This window comes from Ambystoma mexicanum, chromosome 7p, assembly GCF_040938575.1.
Source record: "Ambystoma mexicanum isolate Mex_15411 chromosome 7p, UKY_AmexF1_1, whole genome shotgun sequence".
Lineage (NCBI taxonomy): Eukaryota > Metazoa > Chordata > Amphibia > Caudata > Ambystomatidae > Ambystoma > Ambystoma mexicanum.
In genome coordinates this window covers 162,665,575-162,686,855 of record NC_090939.1, presented here as the reverse complement: position 1 = coordinate 162,686,855, position 21,281 = coordinate 162,665,575, and the positions used below count along the sequence as shown (strand labels likewise).

The 21,281-nt window shown below is 42.7% G+C and overlaps 1 long non-coding RNA gene across 2 annotated transcripts in view; it reads right to left on the bottom strand.

Annotated features, from left to right (window-relative positions):
- LOC138525784 (uncharacterized) overlaps positions 1-21,281 on the bottom strand; it is a 167,643-nt gene that overhangs the window by 17,728 nt on the left and 128,634 nt on the right. Inside the window, exons 2-3 of one of the 2 annotated variants that reach the window (XR_011283429.1) lie at positions 20,677-20,850; positions 12,335-12,511 (exon numbers count right to left, since the gene is read on the bottom strand). This is a non-coding gene — a long non-coding RNA (uncharacterized lncRNA). The remainder of the gene's footprint in view (positions 1-12,334; positions 12,512-20,676; positions 20,851-21,281) is intronic. The other variant, XR_011283430.1, reaches the window with a different exon arrangement.

The following is a 21,281-nucleotide window of genomic DNA, read 5'->3' as shown; positions in this document are numbered from 1 at the left end:
AATTCCTCCGGACCAAGTGGCAGTGACAGTAATTAGTTTGGGCGATTTTCTGGAAGATTTACACCAGGATACCGCCCCAAGACTTAATGAGGCCCTGTATGTTTTATGCCAATGGAAAATCACTAATTTGTATTACAAAATACAAATATCTCTTAGTTGTGATCCCACATATCGCGCACAAACAATATTTATTCTTAAAGAAATGTTTCTTTGCATTCTGATTTTTCAAAAAAAGGGAATTTCATTCTTGATGCGATAATCTTGTGGTCAACCGACACGTGTTTCGACCCAAGGGATCATTTTCAAGGCTGGTGCGTTATTGTTCCTTGACCATTAGGTAGGTTGGCTGTTGGTGGGGGGTTGGGGTAGGTGGGTTCCACTCCTTGAATAGGCTGGTTTGTCAGCCTGTTACTGCTGCAAGCAACGACCCTTGTGGTGGCCCTCAAATATCTCTTGTCATAACTAATGTGGATGTCAAGAAACTCACACAGAATACATTTGCCGATGGATTAATGGCAATTAAAAGCAACGTGTCAAATACATGCTAAAGGAGTTCAAGTGCCACTTTAATGAAGTAATCCAAGGGCGTAGGAGAACATGCTTTTAATCATTTGTGTATGGATTATAATTGCATCGGAATAACTGCACCTTAGAATATGATGATCCAAAATTCATGTGCCTCTGCTTACTATCCACATTACGTTCTCCTGTGGGTAGTGATAACGGTTCCATGTCATTTCATCATGGGATGGTTTTTCGTGGGGTTTTTACAACGAATTTTAATTGTGAAAATACCATCAAATTTTTGTTCAAATTATATTTGAGGGGGATCCGCCCAACCCCCCATTTTTTAAAAAATTCGAACATCCATGGCAGCCATTAGAAGATAACTGGGCCTAGTGTCTCTTTTATCTATGGTCGACCAAAGTGCCATGAAGTTCTACAGAAAAATAATCCTGGCGGACACGTTACCAGCATATCACATCATCAAGGATGAACTGGAAAGTGGCAAATGTAAAGCCCTTAACAGTTGGGCTGAAAATAGAAAAGAGAAGCTAACCGAAATAGCATGCACAGAAAAAGAGCTTAAAGAAAATCCAGATAGAATCAAACAAAAAATGGAAGAAACGGATTGGATACATACGATTGAGAAAGCAGTAGAGAACAAACTCCTAACTCATCTCCCTCCAACGTTTAACAAATTGAAAAAAACGCTAAATTACTGTGCTAAATTTCTGGAAAAAAGGAAAAGAATTCTTTTCATGAAAGCTAGACTGAATCTACTATTAACACAGGAAATCCTAACCATCCGGGGAGCTACAGGCAAAAGGGGATGCCGTCTATGTAAAAAGGCAGAGGTGGCGGAAACCCTGAAACATCTTGTAATAGATTGTCCTAATACCAAACAAATCAGATCTACCTACCTCTTACCTCTGATATTGAATCCATGGATGAAACAAGAAGACGACCTATGGAACAGATTAATAGCCGGAGAAACCACCAGATGGACGGTGGCTATGGTGAACTTAATTGAAATAACATTCCAGCAGATCAATGCGGTAACAACTGCACCAACGCCCTCTTAGGAAGTGGAACCTGTCCAGTGGATTAAGAAGAAGAGGGAATTGTCTGATCACCCTAGAGGTATCGGTAGATCCGGAGGAAGGTCTCTGTGAAATTTAGACTTGGACTAACCAACTGCAATGGAAACTTTGATAAAATTCAGGTGTTCCCTGAATACATTTTAAAAAAAGAAAAAAATGTGATGGGTTTTTTAGAAAAAGAATTGCAGTAAAAAACCCTGCGAAAAAACATCCCGCGATGAAAGGACGTCGTACCGTGATAACACCAGCCTTATAAATAAGAGATATATGCACCATGCATTTTTACTCCCTAAAAAACAAAAATGTTCCTAACAAAAATGAGAAACAATGAACATATCATTGCTTCAACCCACAAAGATCCACTGATATTTTTTCAAATTAGTGACCAGCAGAGCAGTGGCATAGGAAGGAAGGAACTTTAATAATATTAATGCCCGATCTCAAAGGGAATTTTATGGGGAAAGAACATCTTTTAATAAGCAGAAAGTATCCCAAAGCTAATGACTTTTTTACTCCCTGAAAAATCATTTGACTCCAAGTAGGGAGCAGCATCTGATTAGAGCCCTGCTTGTCCCCCTGACATAGGGAGTGAAATGACTTGGCACATAATAAAGTGTATAGTTTTGCCCACCCTTCCGCACCACAGCCTAGATAAAATTAAACAAGACCCTTACTGAGGTTTATTATGGAGCCCTGTTGAAGAAAACCACACATATATTCCTTTTAAGTTAATGCATCAATACATCAGAGATACAAATGATTTAGTGCCTTCTTCTACAACTATGGATCCATCCTCTGTAATTCTTTGTGATCAGTTAAATAAGATGCAGGGAGATGCTGGAGACTGCACACTCAGAACTCATGGTTGTATTGAAAAGCCCTCAGCAGTGTAGCATAGAACGAAAAAGAAGGTGCCGTTGTCCGGATGGGTACTAGACTTTCCTATCCTTTAGCAAACAGCCAACATATTTCCTTCAATGTACTGCTGAAACGTCTGACCTGGTCTTTGAAATTTGCTGCTTTGTTCATCACCTGCAAGGAGTGATGCTTTCACCCATACCCTTCCCCAGCCCTTGTGCTTGCCTCCAATACTAGTTGATAGAGCACTGTACAAAAAAAGGATTGTAGCAGTAAACACTCACTGGGATATTTGCAGACCCAAAATACTTTGTAAGCAAGGTATATTTAAATGCCTCAACATATGATGTGCATTTTAAAAATGTCATGACTCTGCATGTACACAATTCTTTTGCAGTGCATACAAGATTGTTTGCAACATACCCCACCTTTATATCATTGTGTGGGATTAACACAAGTGCTCAGTGAAACTGTTTTTCTATAGAAGCGAGTTACCATATAATGTGAAGGTCCATACCCAGAGGAACTCTGAACACTTGGAAATGATGTAGATTGTGTGAAAAGCGTTCTCCACTCTGAATATCCGGTGCCATGATACTATGGACGAGTAATCCCAGGCATAGTCCATACCCATTATACCTTGTAGGCTAAGTAAATGATATTGCAATGTTGCTCTCTACTTATAGGGTAATGTTAGTCATGCTAAAGTAGGAGACGCTGAACATCACATTTGTCTTTTCAAATTCTTTAGAGGGCAAATTAATATTTGAGTTTCATAATGTGGTAACTTACAAGTGGGCCGCTTCAAAGCACTTGCGTGACATATGTACAAAGAAGAGGAAGTATGGGATTTGGTTACATATCCAAGTAGCCTGCTTACTTACAGTCAGTATCCGATATTTGAGCTGGTAGTTATGTTATGTTATGTTAATTGGATTTATAACACGCCAAAGCCCACGGGCATCCAGGCGCCGAAAGACAGGAGTAATATGTGAGACCCAGTGATTATCCTAGTAAAACAGAATTGTATTAAGCTGTTTGCGGAAGGCAAGATGGTCCTCTATCCTTCGTAGCTGTGGTAGGAGGGCATTCCAAGCTTGAGCACCATGAACATGGAAAGCCCGCCCTAAACCACAAGATCTTTTTATCCATGGCAATGCCAACAGGAACCCTTCAGTGGATCTTAAGCATCTCTTAGGTTGATAGATGTTAATCTTCTCCTTCAAATATAGAGGAGCATTTCCAAAGATACATTTGTGGCATGTAGTGAGCAGTTTGAATTGGATGCGGGCTGCCACCGGGAGCCAGTGGAGTTTTTTCTGGCAGCACTAGTGGGTTCAAAGCTTTTCATCTGACAGATGATCCGCACAGCTGCATTTTGTATCTTCTGCAACTGTTGGATATCAACTTTATTGGCCCCTCCCAGTAAGGCGTTACAATAGTCCACCCATGGTAGTTTCACGGCCCTTGCAAGTTTTATACGATTTTCCACCGATATTAGCGTGGCTACTTGTCTAAGTACCTTTAATGGTAGTTGGTGTTGGTAGTGATAGCTGTGACATGTGCCTCACTATCAAGACTGTCCTCCATATAAGTGCCTAAGGTCTTGACTTGCTGCACTATTTTAATTTGAATACCTTCTATGTTAAAATAGTCCTATTTTTGACTTAATTTAGATTGAGCATGCTGAGAGCCGAAGAGCATGAACTCGGTTTTAGCAGCATTTGAACAGAGCCAGTTTGCTGACATCCATTGTTTTATGACATAGTAGGCTACAGCTAGAGTTTGTTGATCAACATCATGGTTCCCAGTTATATTCAATACCAACTGAAAATCATCTGCGTAATTACAGAAAAAAGATCCCCAGAGATTCCAGCTCAACACATAGGGGAGAATGTAAATGTTGAACAGCAAGAGAGAGAGACATGCCCCTTGGGGAACTCCACATGTTATAGTGTGTGGCTCGGAGGCACAGTCACCCCAATGGACACGTGACTTGCGTCCCTCCAGAAAAGATCTAAGCCAAGTGATGGCATTATTGGAGAGTCCACCAACAGACGCCATCCTTGCAAGCAAGATTTTATGGTCCAGCAAGTCAAAGGCTGACGATAGATCCAACAGCATCTGCAGCCCTGACTTGCTGTGTTCCAGCTGAACAAGCATGTGTGTTTGTAAATCCAACAATGCTGTCTCGGTTCCATGGAAACTCCGGAAGCCTGATTGCTTTGCGTGCAATTTACCAGTATCAAGTACATAAGATTGCAGCTGTGTAGTAGATGCCTTGTCTATGAGCTTGAGGAAATATAAAGTATTTGTGAAGGGTCTTAAATCAGCCGCATCCAACGGGTCCAATCCCGTTTTTTTTGCAGAGGGGTAACTGTCCCATTTTTAATCGAGTGAGGAATGGAGCCGGTATGAAAGGAATAACTGACAAACCGACAAAGAAACGGCGCAACCTATTCTCGATGCTTCAATATATATTTAGAGGGTAAAATTTCCCGAGGACAATTAGTAGGGTGCATGTTTTTTAGTAACTCCAGCATTTCAATTAAATTGGGTTCAATAAAATTAAAGTTAGACTATATAGTGTGGGTGATGCTTTTGGTTAGGCACAATGAGTAACAGAAATTCTGGCGCGTGAAGGTTATTCATGTTACTACAAACACAAAACAAATGGATGTAGGTATACGTCTGCAAACCTTTCACAGAGCCAAGAGAGGAAGAGTCAAGGTTGTCCGGCAGAATCTTACTGTACTCTCGAGCAGAAGTTAGAGGCATAAGGTGAAAGTGTGGTAGAGTCAGGGTTAGGAGTCATGGGTGGGAGGGAATGTTTTTAGTTAATGTGTGCAGGCATATCTTGGTTAGATTCTTCTGTTCATGGAACCAGTTTTTCATATTAGTTTTTACTACTTGTGTTGTATTTTGCTGCTAGGGATTTTAGGTGCATAGTAGTGTAATGCAAATTAGCAGAATATCAAGAATAGTTGCTTATTTTAAGAGAAAGAAAATTTCAGTTAATTGCTGTGTCTTGTGCCTTATTAAATCTTCTTGAATAGGTGAGAATTTTCTGCATGCGCTGCTAAAATTCTTCTGAGCGGCACCCAGAAGGAAGCTGGGCAAGCGCACATGCGCACAGCTTAGAGGGAACATTGGTTACCAGTATAAATTAGCTAGGCTTCCTGATCTCTACAAAGGAACATCTTAAAACTCAAAAGGGGAGGATGGAGGGGGAAACTTAATCGATCGATTAGTCTGATGAAAATAAATAGGAACCTCTGCGCATACTCTAATCAAGCTATAAAAACTTAAGGTAAAGGCAGCAACATTGAATGGATGTGAATTAATACTCTGCGGATCGGTCCTTCCTAGATCGCCTAGAAATCAAAATATGAAAGACAGTGCTGATTCTTCCAAAATCTACTCGGATCAGTGTAATTAGATTAGAACTGGGTTGGACATCATGGTGGGCACAACACATTAAAAGATCTCTGTCTCTGCTAACCAAATAAGGGAATGTGAAAAACAGTCACTGGCCTTCTATGTAAAATAAAGCATGCAAACTGTCTCTGATCATTAAAATCAAATTTTATAAACATTGCAAGACCTTTACAACTATGATACAACTGGAGAACCAGGAGAGCCTCTTTGTCATAGAAAAACAAAATAAAGCAGTGGGAAAGAATGTCTGATTATGAGGATCTTGGCAGGTTGCAATTATATAAAAACAATCAAGACCTTTGTACCCCGTCAAATGAACTCAAACCTTATATAAAAAAATGTACCTCCAAGAAGCACATTGATCTTTATCTAAGATTGCGTCTTAATACTCTCCTGACGATGAAAGTCGTGGGGCCAAAACTTCAGATTTGTAGAGAAATGTGAGGCTGCCATGCTTGTGGCCTAGCTCCGATTTAATCCCTGTTTCATTTGGTCTTGGAATGCTCAGCATTTCAAGACAAAATAACCCGTCTCCTGGGAGACATTACCCACTCGATCTCCTGGGTACTTTCAGGTAACCTTTGGGTAAGACTCATGATGACTACGAATGAGAGTCTAATAATTGCCCTCACAACCTTTCCTGACGCATATATTTGTGGAACTAAAAAACAAAATCCTGCATGGAGATGCAGATTGTCAGAGTGAACTGGGAGGTAGAGGAACCCACCAACGGGCCCTGACAGGTTTAGGATGGTGTGACTTATGAGTGACAAGGAGGACAGTCTTAACTTATGTTACAGCTTATACTCGAATAGGAATGCGGAATTTGTGTGGTAATGGATCTACTCCTATGACAGTTTAATGGATAACTCTAGTATATGACTGAGCTATGTTTGCAATATATCTAATATTTCTGTTTGTCACAGGATAATGTGCATTTGGTTTCATTTTATTGTAGTGTAAAAGTTTATTGTATAAACTAAACACACTGTTTCTTTTTAATTTAAAAAAAAGAAAAAAAAGAAAATTTCACATTACACATTTTCCACACAGGAAATGTGCTCTTATTCCTTCTAGGCTCCCAGCTCTAATTCTTGGTGATGATTCTTGTGCTTGTCTTTTATTGGTCTTGTTATGTTTGATTACTAAATCACGAATGCTTGTGCTCATTTTGTAGGAAAGTTGGAGTTACTCATATTCAGAATGGGCCAGTTCTTTTGATACGTTTTTGAATTGTGTAAGAGAGTGTAGTATAAGTAGTAACTACCACCATATGTATGTTGTTCTCTTTTAAGTTTCCCTCTTTGGGTTCCAGTAAAGATGACCTATTGTTGGTGCCTGCTCTTCTGTCTGTATTCTTGAATTGATGCTCTTTAAAGCCTATATGTGTACCCTATATGTGTACCTTTGTGTTCGATTTTAATGGTGACTTCTTTATATGCCTTTTTGTGAGTGCGTTATGCCTCCGTCGTAAACATTGTACAAAAGTAATATTTTCTTTTATATGTTTTGGATGGTGGCTGTTTTTTTATGTAATAAGGCATTTGAGATATTTCCACTGTAAGATCATGTCACTGTGAGACTTCACCACTGTGAGACTTTACAATAGCAAGATTTTGCCACTGTGAGGTCTTGCCACGGTGTGGTCTTGCCACTGTGAGATTTTGCCATTGTGAGATTTTACAACAGTTAGAATTTGCCACTGTGAGATTTTGCCACTGTGACTCATTTGCTGTGGTGTGGTTTTGCCATAGTGAGGTTCTGCCACTGTGGGTTTTTGCCATTGTGAAATTTTATGACTGTGTGATGTTGCTGCTGTGAGACTTTGCCACTGTGACTCTTGCACTGTGGAATTTTGCCATTGTGGGGTTTTTGACCCAGTGATATGGTGCCCATGTGAGTTTTTTTTTCAAATGAGAAATGTTGCCCATATGAGATTCTGCAACTTTGAGATGTTGCCAGTCCGAGATTTTGCCACTGTGAGATTTTGCCATTTTTAGATTGTACAACACTGATATTTTAACACTATCAAGCCTAGCCATTGTGAATTTATGCCAGTGTGTTTTTGCCACCATACAATTTTACCACTGCAAGAATTTACCATTGCAAGATATTGCCACTGAGATGTTTTACTACTGAGAAATATGTCCACTGTGAGACTTTACCAGTGTGAGATCTTTCCAATGTGAGATTTTGCCACTGTGAGACTTTACCACTGTGAGACTTTACCACTGTGAGACTTTGCCACTGTAATATTTTGCCAATGTAAGGTCCTGCCACTGTGAGGCTTTGCCACTGTGAGTTTTTAATGCAGTGAGGTCTTGCTACTGTGGGATTCTGCCACTGAGATTCTCCCACTGTGAGATTCGACCATTGTGAAACTTCTAACACACTGAGATTCTGAGACTTTGCCATTGTGAGTGCATGCCATTGTGTGTTTTTACCGCAGGAAGATTTTACCACTGCTTGATTTTACCATTTTGCCACTGTGAGAGTGTTGGTATTGAGAAATGTGGTCTCTGTGAGACTTTACCAGTGTGAAATCCTAACACTGTGAGATCTTACCACTGAGAGTCTTTAGCACTGTGAGAATTTACCATTGTGAGAGGTTTTGCCACTGTGAGGTTTTACCAATTGAGGTCTTACCACTGTCAGGTCTTGCCATGTCAGGTCTTGCCACTTTGAGATTCTGCCACTGAGATTTTCTCACTGTGAGATGTTTTATTGTTAGATGTTACAATTGTTAGATTTTACAGCTGTGGGATTTTTCCTCTGTTAGATTTTGCACTGTGAGGTTTTGCCACTTTGAGACTTTGCCACTGTCCGATCATGCCATTGTCAGATCCAACCACTGTGAGACTTCTACCACACTGAGATTTTAACACAGTGAGACCTTGCCTTTGTGTGTTCATGCTATTGAGTGATTTTACCCCTGCAAGATTCTGACACTGAGACATTTTTCCACTGTGGAATTTTGCCACTGGGAGATTTTGCCTATGTGAGGTTTTACCACTGTGAAGTTATTGCCATTGTCAGAGTTTGCCACTGTGTAGGTTTGCTGATAAGATTCGTATTCAATACTCTCCCACTATAATCCACCACCAATGATATAGTCTGTCACTTTTAGTCGGGCACGCCACACCATAGTTGATCACAGGAGCAGCCCTGCCTTGAGGATACTATACTCCAGTGAGACGTGCTTGCTGTTGTTACTGTGCCCCTGCCATATCACGTCGCTGAGATTATGTCCACTGATTTTGTGCACAGCAACACTATCCCCAGGTATAATCACGCCCAGTAAATGTTGTGCCCCTGCGATACTCTGACCCTGAAATATTTTGCCCCTGCAATACTTTGCCCCTACAATATTCTTCCCCCTGAGGTATACTCGTGAGGTATTGTATCCCTGCGATACTGCACCACTGCCTAATGCACCTCTGTGATATGGCACCCCCTTGCATTACATCCTCCCACACTACTCCCCTGTGACATCTTTAGCCCCGAGACACCTTAAGCCCTGTGATCCCTGTGGCATTGATATTATCCTCTAATCAACAAATTACAAACAGCTAGTTTGGACAGTCTAGAAAAATGCTACTTAAATATTACTGGCTGTGATGTCAAACAACGAGGACAATCAACCAAGAAAAGAATGTATCGCACATGTCCTTGTGTTCAAAATGTGCACTTCCCAATGTTTTTTTGTCAGGGGGACCAATTGCGAGTGGTGATGGAACCTAAAAGCTATATCGCAACAAGGCAACTGGTTACCCCTACCTCACCAGCACACCTGCCAACAATAGTACTCTCCCAAGGCTGTATAACCTACAGCATTATATCATACACACAATCCTTTTCTTTACAGAACCTTAATAAGAGATTCTCTGTATTCTAAAAAGCAGATGTGTTAGATATGGTTATACCACATCACCTACTAGCCACAAGACACCAATTTGTTTTTTGATATTTGTAATGTTTGATCTAATCTTTGGTAATTGTTACCATTGACTCAAATTAATTGTAATATGTAGTTATAGTTGTATGTATGTATTTTTACTATGGTATTTGCAATTTGATGAAAATAAAATGAATACTTTTCTATTTTTGTATAGAAAAGGTTTTTGTAGATGCCCAAAAACACAAGCAACAACTCAACCAACCAGCCAACTCCAGAAACAACCTCAACACTTAACGACTTCACACCCATTTAAAAAAAAATGTCCTAACGTAGAGAAGCACACAAACAAAGCTGGATTGCCAGTAGACCCTTTCCCATCAGACATCACCCAAGAGACACCTGCAGAATACTTCCGGAACCTCATGAACCATTTGCTGACAACTTGAGCCGTACCACAGAGTTTCATAGCGGTACACATTAATCCACTCCTCAAATAGCCTTGGGAAACACAGAAGACTTAACCAACTGCCTGCTTATTTCAAACATCCTTTACTTGGCGAAACTCCTAGAAACCTACTTATATGAGCAAATCCTGAAACATGTAGAAAGCATCCTGACACTGGACCGGGCACAAATCTGTTTCAGAGCCATGAGAGGAATTTAATCAGCACTACTATTCATCTGGGACGACCTAAGAACTAACTCCAACTCCAACATCACCTCAGAAATAATTCTACTGAACCTTTCAGCATCCTTCAACACAGTCCAACACTAAACCCTCAACAAAAGACTCCAAGAAATAGGGATCAGGAACACGACTTTGCTATGGATAAAGTCCTTCCTAACATAAATAATGGACACAACCTGGCTACAGCCTTCAGCTCAGCACAACACACACCAACCTGGGGGATTCTACCTCAAGGTACATCCTTCTTGCCACTACTCTTCAACTCTTCAGCATCTACATTACCCGACTCATCAAACTTATCAAAAGATATGGACTCACTTGCTACACCTACAGATATGGCACGCATTGACGTCATGGAGGCTTTGAAGCAGTGGGCCTCATTCCGAGATTGGTGGTAGTCATGCCGCTATTTGCGCCATGTCTCCCACCAATAATGGGTCTGGCACCGGTGTAGTTCAATGGGGACTTACCAGTGTAGTCCGGCCATGGTGGGACCGGTAAATCCCGATTGAACATGCCATTCCCCATTCCCATTGAGCCCCTATAGGGCTCAATGGGAATGGGGAGTGCGCTAATAATGGGCTCGCAACTTGCAAGCCCATTATTAGCGCCCTGGTCCCTTAGCGGGACCCGTAAGGGACGTGTGGTCAGACCACACGTTCCTTACGGTCCCCGCCAAGGGACCTTGGAATAGGGCGGTAAGGGATTACCGGCAACGGTCTCCTTACTGGTGCCCGGTATCCCTTACCGCCCACCTTGTAATGACCCCCAGTATATTCTTATTGTATATGCACCTAACAAGCAAGCAATAAATAAATGAATAAATACATTTCACCAAAATACCTGCTGAAGTGACATCATTTTACCCTGCTCCCAAGTGACATCACATGAAGTGATGACACACGACCTTTCACCCCTTGACAACACAGGAAGGGCTATCACATAGCATTGTCCCTCAATACACTAAGAAAATAGTGTTATATCACTGTAATATTATATACATTTCATACAATAATGGATCACCATATGTAGCGTTAATATCAGTGTGTAAAGGGCTATATTACCACATTACTGTGAATGTAAGCAGACATCCAACACAACAACCTGTACTATTGTACATCACTCCGGCTAAACTGTAAATAGTCTCATCTCGACATCCAGTGTCTGCCAAGTGTCTGGCCATAGACTGGAAACAGCAACTGACCAATAAAAGTCCAACCAGAAGACAATCAGAGGATGCACCACTTCACACTTTTACACTTGGACAATATGCACAGGGATTTTCTTGTCAACAGTGCACTTTGAGCCCTTGCAAAGGAAACCAAGCCCATCAGTCACCCAGAGGCTGAATATCCCCCAACCATTTTCACCACAGGTACTCCACCACCCACCGTAAATCGCCAAGGGCCCTTCGTCAACAGCTTTAAATGTCTGGCACCCAATCTCACCCTCCAACACCTTACACGTTGAATGCCTTGCTCCAACACCTTCATGTTTACAGAGTGCCTCCTTCCAGCAATTTAACTCTCCAGCATTCTCCAACACCATAAACCTCAAGCAAACTAGAAAAAGGACACATCAAGTTGGACTGAGTAGACATATATAAGAAAATTATGGGAGAGGTCAAAGAGCAAGTTGAGGAGGCAAGAAGAGGGAAAGACAGCGAGAAGGAAGGAGAGAGAGCGAGATGGCGGTGGGATGGGTAGAGGTAGGGCGTGCTAATAAAGAGGAAGGACAGCGTGGCACAGGAAAATACGGTTCTGAGGTGTGAAATAAACTCCTTAGTGCACTCAGGAATATTCATTTCACCTTTCAAAATCTACAATTATCAGGCGACAAGAAAATTACCTTTGGGTTAAAACGTCTCCTACCATGAGGTCGTGTTTTAGTAGGCTGCCGCAGGAAACTCCCAAACTTCGGTAAATGGTCACATGCCAAACTCGCTGCCCTTCCTGCAGAGGTCTGTATGGCACGTGGCTGTGTGCCCTCCCCCTGCTTCGTTAGGTAGGCCATTCCATGTGGTCGCTGTAAAAAAAAAATGGAGCAAATTTCGTAAACACGTCAAAGATCATTTCCTCTCATAAAGCGTGAAATCTACGTAGCTAGGAAAGGGGGGGCCCCGGTGAATGCAAAGCGTTTCCCCGTGGGGTAATTTTGGGCGCTGTACAGGCCGCCTGCATGCAGAGCGCCTCAGGGAGTATATAGGGGGCAGGGATGGTTCGTGAGCAAGCGACAGTTGAGACGAGAGTTTGTCCTAGGTCACTGCTCCCGAGCCTTCCCTGCGTGGGTCTGGTCAGGCAGAGAGAGTTGCGGAAGGAGGCAGTTAGTTGGTGAATTGGCGAGGTATTGTGTGGGTAGCAGTAGGTTTATACTGGTAAAGTTACATTTTAATTAGCCGGGGGTTCTGTAAATAAAGTACCCCCCACTTACCGTTTGCTCCTCCCACTGGGCGCGGCATACAGCTTGGGCGGGTGGGAGCGGGGTCCGTGGTTTTGTGTGTTGCCGTCAGAGGGAGTGAGGAGGACGTCTGTGGTGCCTGGATCTCGTGTTGTGTGGGGGGGGCAGGTCCGCCCGCACAGCCCTATCCGGCTGTGTCTGGAGCAAGGATAGTCGGTGCCGGCAGGGGTGGGCGGGTCGGGAGGGAAATTGAGAGCACTTCACTGCACAGAGAAAAAGGTTTCCCCTGCACGTCCTTTAGACCGGCCGCACAGGCTGCTGTGCTGTCACAGCTCCGCGGGGAGAGTGCGGTGCCCGCCGCAGCAGCCAGGGGGCAGTGCTGCAGCCTTCAGAGGGCCGGCACGCTAACAGTAGGGAAGGTAGCTTTAGAGAGCACAGGTCCGATCTCAGGTACACTGCAGTGCATGCAGAGCACATTCAGAGAGTGGTACAGGGATGTGTGAGCAGTGCATTGTACTCTCTGAGTGGTAGGCAGCACAAAACAAATAAAAAAATATGCAGAATAGGAAATAATACAGCATATAATATTGAGCTATTTGGGTATTTTAGGGGTTTCCATTGAGTCACAGGGGGGGGCATATTTTGGTTTCAATTAGAAGTGTGCACCCCCCAGACTCTTTTTAGGGCAGTCGAGTGGGGAGGCATCTTGCTCGGGGGCCTGTGTATATTTTGGGAGCAAATAGGGGTGGTGGCACACAGTGAAGCTGAGCTGGTGCAGCAAGATGCCAGGGTAGGGGTCAAAGTAAATGGGTTGGGTTGATGCCCAGGCTCTGAGGGAGGCCTTGGATATTATCAGCAGGGCAAACAAAGCCCAGCTTGAGGGGGGCGGTGGGTGAGGTTACGGTGGAGAAGGGGGTCGGTGGGGGGAGGACACAGCGGAGAGCGGTGGCAGACGGTGCCCTCGCGGCAGTGGTGACAAGCAGCCCTGCGGCCGGTAGAGGGGCGGTTTCGGATAAAGGGGTCAGTAGGAGCAGAAATGAGATCTCCAGAAGAGCATCCAGGGGGCGAAGGGAGGCAGGTGAGGGGTCAAGGAGGGTGTTGGGAGAGGCTCAAGGTAAGGTGGTCTGGACAAAGTGGTTGCTGAGGAGGGTTTGGAGTGGGGGCGGTGAATGAAGGGGCAGTGAATGGGAGGGTCTAGGAAGAAGCTTAACAGGTAGACAGGGAAGTTTGTAGTGTGGCAGGGGTGCAAGTGCTGGATCACGGGGAAGTGACTTTTGAGGATTTTCGTTTTCGAGAGGATGGAGTGCAGTTATCGGTATATGGAAACAGTTATTAATTAGTGGATGCGACGTTGGCGGTGCTGGACATAATAAAAATGGGACATAGAGGAAAGGTTAGGTTAGGTGGGGTAGAAAGAACACCTTAGGGGAGGGTTTCTCTGGTGCCGGGGACATGGCCCATTGGAGGAGGGGTGGGGGAAGCACAATGGGGTACTAGCGCAGTAAAGGAAGGGTATGGTGCTGTTTACACGAACGGGCGACCCCAGGGGTACAAAGAGGGGGAACAGATATTGAAGGAGGGGCATGGCCTCAGGGAGAAAGGGGGAATGAAGGTTGAGAGTATTTTAAGGAGACTGAAGGGAGCAAGAGATAGGAAGGGAGGAATTTGAAATGCTTTAATTATTTAATTGTGGGGGAATGGAAATTGTTTATTTATTTAATTGTTTGACAATTGTTAAAACGATTACTTAGTCTGTAAGGCCAGGGAGCCAAGGTAGCGTTTCTTTGTGAGCTGTGGCCTGTCACATTAAAGCAACCTTTTCAAATTTAAAGCGAGTCTGGGTATTTTTGTGCAGTGAGCCCAAAAGCAAATTGCAATGACCAAGTAAATCATTTTGTGAATGGAAGTCTGCGGTAGAACTTGAAGCGGGTCAGGTCTCAGATGACCCTACACAGGCTGTATTTCGGTTCCGGTGGGAAAAGCACGGTTAGGGGACCTATGGCAGAGGAGTTATTTTTCCTATTTTGTGACTCGAGCGACTCATAGCATAGCATGCTGTTCTTTACGTGCCGTGCTTTACAAAATGGAGCAGGTACAAGAGCAATAAAGCAGTCCTCCCACACGTCATAGAAGTGTGTGCAGAGTGATAGAATACATGTTTCAAAAAGCGCTATTTTGGTTGCTTTTGCCAATCTCCCGTAAACTTTGCTTTGAGGCAACTTAAAATTATTTTTTGTGCAAAAATTTTGGATAGTTGTAAAAAATAAATACTTTGAAAGCATTTGCTCAGAGCACCGTGGGGCATTTATATGTTACAACGATCAAAATAGTACGCATACATTGCCCAACTCACTTCCTATAATATGTCCATTCAACTGACAAGCGTTCCAGGGCCTAATGCGAATGAGGCAAATGACCTACACATAAGCGAATGTCTCACGGTGATGGGTTCGAAAGGGTGTTTAACTGCATTTTTTGATGACCTCTCAAGGAAATGTTTCCTCTGTAAAGCTGGCGGGTGTGGAGGGAGAGCTAGGCACGCCTGAAAGACACAGCGCCACGGCTTGTCGAGGCGGAGTGCTTTTGGAAAGTGTCCTGGCGCTGCCTCCGCCCACGATTGTGGGTCTTGACAGAGGTCGCTCACACTATTGCCAAAGTGGGGACAAATTTCATAGCAGCAAATCTTTGGAACTCTCTCCCTGAGGAAGTTTAGCACGTCCTTGAGTTGATGAAGTTCGGAGGGAAAAATACACGTCTTGTTGTACAGCCTTGCTCTGCTCTCTGCCTCCCTCCTCCCCCTTGTCTGTATTGCCGATCTGCGATGTGTTGCCCATTGCAATTTGCGCTACTAAACGAAGTGCGCACTTCTTATAATTTCTGTGTGTGCCCAATGTCATTTGGAATATGCTTCTTTATTATTTTTTATACAGTGTTCTGCTCCAATTTTTTTATGTTTTCTTGATACCCGCGGCAGTTCATTCATTCCTGCTTTTATTCTGTGCATTTTGAGACGTGTAACGTTATGCCTCGCATCGCCGATGCCCCAGTCCTCCTCAACCCTCCTCACTCCTCAACTTACCTGAGGCACAGGGCTCGCTCAGCTCGCTGCGCGACACACATGGCACACCACAAGTGCTGCCAAGCAGAGTCATAAGACAAAATGGAGGACAGAGCCCAAGATAGACTCGTAACAGTTTTTTTTGCCACGCCCATAGCACAGGGGTCGCAAGGGATTGGTGGGGCTCACAAATTAAAAGCCAGGGGTTGCAACAGTGACCCCAGGAGACCCCAGGATGACATCCATGATGGCATGCAAATCATGAATAGATTTAATAATACCAGAGAACTAGACCAAACCCTTACCAACTGCCTCACTCAAATAAATGGATGGATGAGGTCCAACAACGCGAAACTCAACCCGGACAAAACAGAAATCATGATCACGCTCAACAACCCATCGACCCAACATCGCATTTCATCGCCTAATGAAATGGGAAACCGACTGGAATCTTCCAAAGTAGATACAAATCTCAGAATATTAATGGGCAGTGACCTAACATTTGAACCACAAGTCAATGCAGTGGTAAATGTATGGTTCTTCCATCTATGCACAATCAACAGATGCTTCCCTTCCTCACAGTCTCACACAGAACACGTGCCATCATCGCCCTCATCATGTCAAGAATAGACTACGCCAACAGCATCTACCCCAGAATGTCAGACTACCTTACCAAACAACTACAACAGATACAGAGCACAGCAGTAAGACTACTCCTCAAACTCACTAAGACAAAACACATCAAACCAACACTGAGATCCCTACACTGGCCAGTCAAATAAAGGAGTTACTTCAAAACAATACAAAAATACTGTATTGTTTGGTATGGCGCCTTTTTATTGAACATTCATATTATTATTGACTGCGATAAAATATCTTGCATTTGGTTTCCACTTTGGTAAAAATTGTTTATTTCCTAAATACTTTCTTTAGGATTTAATAATGTCCTTGGGAATTTCAATTGTAGTTGTATCCTTAGTGTCCACTTTTGATGTCCACTTCTACCCCTTTGTTTGGGTTAGTTGTGTCCTAAATATCCTCTTTAGAATTTTTGAAGTGGCCTGAATGTCCTTGATTAGGTTGTGTCCTTATGATTTTGGTTGTGCCTTATTGTTCTTTATTGTCCTCTCCTTGTTGTCCTCTGATGTCCTCGACACGTGTTTCCCCGTCTTTTTATCTGACGGTTCTTCAGGAGGATCTTTGACTAGTTGTTTCTTTCCACAATTAGTTTATTTGAGATTCGTTGTCTTAATAATGGCCATATGTCAAAAATTGTTTTGTTTTAATATGGTTCTTCTTTACATTGGAAATCACTATAGCAACTGAATGCGTTGTTTCTTAATATGAAATTGCCTAGAATTGCCTGTAAAAGAAAAGAAAAATCCCCCGCGTCACTGGTTGTATTTCCTTTTTAACACTCTGTATTTAACATTGTAACTGAACAAAGTTGTTTAATGACAGTGTTTATAGACCATCCTTTGTTTCTGTAACACTCCACTTTTTGTTTGAAAATTGTGTTTGCTGTTAACAAGTTTCCTATGTCATTGGTATCAATCGATTTTATTATTAATGGCAATAATTTCTTTTAAATTCACGCATAATTTTACCTTGTTTAAGTTTCTTTAGAAAACATCCGTTTTACAGGTTTCCATTCATTGTGTTTTTTTCTCTCTCTTTTCGCTGCTTTCTAAAGTTTCTAAAAGGGAAATGCGAAAAATGTCTTACTTTTGCTTTTTTCAAAAAAAAAAACCAAAAAAAAAAACCTTCTCTGTCCATAGTGTCTACCATCTAATTTTCCTTGTTGCACAGTCTTATATTCTAAAACACTCGTCGCCCTCTGTCTTACCGTAGTTGAATAGATTTCCGTGATCTCCGTGCTTCTCGTGTGCCTGGTTACTTCAAAACACTTTGCGTAACAAACAGAGAAATCCCTGGCCAAGGAGGGGAAGTTCGTACAAGAACACATCTCCATCCACAGACCCAAACGACTCCTGAGATTCAGCAACGAGATACACCTATAACCAAAGCAATATTCAAAACTGAAGTATGGTGGATCAGCCTTCTAATGCATCTCAGCACATTTCTGGAACTCACTCCCCAAGCAACTATGAGCAACAGAAGAACGCCTAACCTTTCGAAAACTACTAAATATCTGTCTCTTTAACTCACCAACCTTAACACAAAGAGATGCACTCAACAATGAAGACACTACAAACCATGGGACCCTCATAACCGGCTCAACTGAACTGGGCAGGCCCAACAAAAGAAATCATAATCTAGCTAATGAGCATATAAAAGAATTCAGCGAAAACAAAACAATGGGCCTCCTTACAAGTTTGCCAATATCCTGGCGGTAAATCCGGCAGGATACCGGCAAACTGAAAAATTTATACTGCCACTCAATCTGGCGGTATTACCATCGGATTACAAGTGCCAGTGTCAATGGTAAATTCCCATCCCATGGAGTCCCATTGGACTCCACAGGGGATTTTGACGATATAACCGGCATCGGTAATACTGGTGCCAGTAACACCAGTAATTTTTGACAGTAAGGTGCTGGAATTACCTCCAGCTGTTTGCTGGAGGTAATTCCAGCACTTCAGCGGCAAACTTAATTCGGTACAACGTCCTTTCATCGCCGCTCATTTCAAAGCCTGGCATTTAAACGTGCACATTATAACACAAATCTTCATCACATTTTTTGGGGAGGGGGGGAGGGAAAGGGCAGATAGGGGCTTGGGGGGTAGGGAATAGGTAAAAATAGGTGGGAGAGTGTGGGTTTGGGTGGGGGTAAATCCCCCCAAAGAAATCTGTGAACATTTTCGTTATAATGTACACAGTGGTCGAAGTGAGCGGGAGCGGTGCTCCTCTACTTTCTTTAATTACCTTTTACAGCTCCTATATTTTTATTTTAAAAAGAAACCGTTCTGGAATGTTTTGTTTTAAAATAAAAGTGCAGGAAGAAGTTGAAAGTTGTACTTTCAGTGCACTGCATGGAACGTTCCCTTAAACAGCGGTTGAAGTGTTTGGGGGGATGTCTTCTGTGTAGGAGGGGATGTGGCGATGGGGTTGGTGGGGAGCGGGGGCAGGTCAGCAGGGAACATAGCTCCACTACTTCTTTTCGTACACTTCGACCACTGAATGTACACGTTTAAATGCTAGGCGTTTAAATTACCGGCGATGAAAGAACATAGAACCATTCATTCTGACTGGCCAACTTGTAATGAGGCCCAATGCCCCTACAAAGGGCAAAAGTACCTTTTCCACCATTAACCCTACTAAATCTCTCCATTCTTCAACAAACACACTGCTCAACCACCAAATATAACATACACACGCCTCTATAACAGCACCAACTTGAATTCACCCAGCAATCTGCAACCTCCTCCGTCATCCCACTGAGTTATAACACACTCAATCTCCAGCACTACGCCACAGACACAAAAACCAATCCTATACAGACTAACACACCAAAGGAAAACTAAACCCATGCCATCGAGAAGCAAACCCAACACATAGTTTGACCAGGTTTTCCGAACTGAAACTATCAACAGCAAAGCAAAAGTCCTCTGGCGCTCTACCTCACCTCCTACTAACTAACCCTCGTCTAGCCTTTTTCTTTTTCAGATCAATCTGACGGGCCGGAGACCTTAAAAATGGCTGTGGTGCACAGTATTGAACTGGGGTGTGCGACCCAGCCCTTTAAAACGAGGCAGCAATACTTAGAGACAGATGGAGCTCCAGAATATTACTCAAACATCAACAATCAAAACTGAATCAGGAAGTTGGCAAAGTGCATCTGTTTTAATATCAATTATCTAAAACAGTGAGTTTACAACCAACATCAACTCGTTCCCTCGATCTTCACACTCCTTGCAGGATTTCATTCAAATGGCCATCATATTGTCCTCTATGTATGTATGGCTTTCTCATTGGGAATCTTACTTCCAGGATTCTCTTTGGTATAGTTATTCTCAGTGGTAATGCACGTGTCTCACACTCTTGCTCTCAGGATATAGTCAGCATGGGGTAGGAGCTTTGGATGCGGTTACACTACAAATCTCATTAACATAACATAAATGTGGGAGAGTTTTAATGACCTTTATGGATAATGCTAGGTTGAATTATAGAGTGGAGTGAAATGGTTTACTTTCAGGTACTTTACATATAGGGGGGGGAATTGTGTTGTTTATGTGGTTGTTTTGTGTAGTCTTGTTTGTCTGTTATTTGTTTGATATATCTGGTTTGGTTTTAAGTTAATTTTACATTTTGATATGGTGGGATATGGGGTTATGGTATGAAATTCTGCTGTATTGCTTCCTGCTATTGTATATTTTGCAGTCCAATGACTTGTGATGATGATACTGCTTGTTGAATATTGTTGAAAATGAGAAATAAAGAGTTGAAAAAAAAAAAAACATAACATGTGAGCAGGGTTGCCTTCTGTGCATTGTATACAGGGCTCTTTCTGAATGGTGACATCCGACGGGATATGCAATCACCCATGTGCATCTTTTCATGGTTGCACATCTCACTGCACTGCACATGTGTTTTTGAGAATTGGGTTTTGTTCACTGGCATAGGTTCTGAGTGTGCGCAAAAGAGTATTGGGGCACTGGGAAGATGATAAGTACTTGGGACAGCTCCTTGGACATGCACTCATTTGAGATACTGATTTCTGCCATAGTGCTCAAGGAGGACATACATGAAGAGCTTGGATTTAGACCCTCATTACCTTGCAACATGAACACATCTCTGCTAAGTTGGTCCCGCCTTCTGCTGGTGGGTGTTCATCACATCCCAGTTGCTGCAAATCCGCAGGTTATTGGTTCACTGAGGCACTATTTGGGCACCTCACGTGACAATACAAGTTCAGCTTGCGTCATCAGACCTGCACATCTGTGTACACCTATGTCAACGATATATAGATTTAAAAGACAAATATAACAATTGTCATTTGCAATAGGCAAAGATAACAAAACAATGTGTTCACATGTCGAATTATGGACTTCAACCTGCACATTGTTTAATTGTGTGCTTTTCACAGATGAAAATTCGGTGGCATGAGTGCTCTTCATGAATGCAGATGATGCTGAAGCGCACCAGCATTCGGGGGGCGGGGGGGAGGGGGAGTACAAAGCCAGAACAGAACACAGGATCACACATATGGTCCAGCCTGACCAATGAAGGGGGGAAAGGGTGAAAACGGAAGTTCTTTTTTTCTTTTATTTTTTTCATTTTTATATTGTGTTATAGTAAAAAAAGAAGACTTTTCACAAATACATAAAAATAATTGAACAACATAAGCATTACGAAAAAAATGCAAGTATTCAAAACAGT